The sequence below is a fragment of the Nematolebias whitei genome, chromosome 15 (genome assembly GCF_014905685.2).
Source record: "Nematolebias whitei isolate Nwh7 chromosome 15, NemWhi1, whole genome shotgun sequence".
Classification (NCBI taxonomy): domain Eukaryota; kingdom Metazoa; phylum Chordata; class Actinopteri; order Cyprinodontiformes; family Rivulidae; genus Nematolebias; species Nematolebias whitei.
The window spans coordinates 21,458,247-21,459,596 of NC_056512.1; the positions used below are offsets into that span (position 1 = coordinate 21,458,247).

Here is a 1,350-nt window from a genome sequence, read left to right on the forward strand (position 1 = left end):
ATTCTGAATAAAATATTAGATGTTGGCACCTCCACATCATTGCATTCAGTTTTTATTCACAATTTGTTTAGTGTCCCAACTTTTTTGGAATCCGGTTTGTATATAGCTTGACTGTGTTGAGTGGAAAGTGTTAGCATCACTTTTGTTTTCTGTTTTTACTACATTCAGTTCGGTTTTGACTTATGTTGGTGTAGATTCTCAGTCATCCAGGACATGATTTAAAAAAAAATATTTTTAGACTTTCTTAGTTTTTTTTTTTATATATACAAATTTGAGTCTATACAATCAGGTGATATTTAATTATTTCAACTTTTTTAAATTTTTTTTTTACAAATTTAAAGTCACAGATTAGATTTTCCACATTAGAACATAAAAATCTTTTTTTTGAAAGAACTGAAAATAAATACCACTACAGAACAACAGTTCATGCTTCATTACACTAACAGTATTTGCTAAGGAGGGACAAACAGCAGAAGTTGTGGAGGAGTAACTGTTTCTACACATCAGTCTGGAAAGGGTTACAAACACAGTTTTAAACTATACAGAGTTCACGCTGAAGGTCTGGGAGCGTATCTGTGGTCGATTTAGAAAATATCTTTGCAGGCACTGAGTCGACCATGAACTTCTTAATGTATCAAATTACTTTTGTGTCATATGAGAGCAGTTAAGCAGCACAGTGGCTCACTTGGTAGATCTGTTGCTTCTCAGTGAGAAGGTTGCCGGTGCAAATCCCAGCCGGGGGTCTTTCTGAGTGGAGTTTGCATGTTCTCTCCGTGCATGCATGGGTTTTCTCAGGTTACTCTGATTTCCTCCCACATACCAAAAACATGCATGTTAGATTGGTAACTAAATTTTCCCTAGGTGTGAGAGAGAGAGAGAGTGAATGGTTGTCTCTTTTGTCTCTGGGTGTCCCTGTGATGGACTGGAGACCTGTCTAGGCGTCCTCCGCCTCTCATACAGCGATTGCTGGACATGGGCATCAGTGACCCCCATGATCCGAAAAGGAAGAAGCAGGTAAAGATGATGGATGGATGGATGTGAGCCAGTTTGTCCGACTGTTGAAGTTGTGATAGGGTGGTTGCTGTGCAGTTGTAGGGCAGCTGACTTGGGACCAGAAAGTCACATGTTTGATTCCCCGCCATGCCTATATGTTGTGGTGTTGTTAAACAATTCACATATTCCATACCTGCTGCCCGGGTGCTTGCCCACTGCTCCACCCGGGTGTATCTCGTGTGTGATGGGTGAAATGCATAAATTACATAATTGAATGTGAACGTTCAATGATCACAATGTGTAGGACTTTAACTTAAAGCGAGATGTGCAGAAACAATCCGCTGTAAACCAAAAAGC

General features: G+C 39.8%; 1 protein-coding gene across 1 annotated transcript in view; it reads left to right on the forward strand.

Annotated features, from left to right (window-relative positions):
* top3a (DNA topoisomerase III alpha) overlaps nucleotides 1-1,350 on the forward strand; it is a 37,384-nt gene that overhangs the window by 4,075 nt on the left and 31,959 nt on the right. The window lies entirely within an intron of this gene.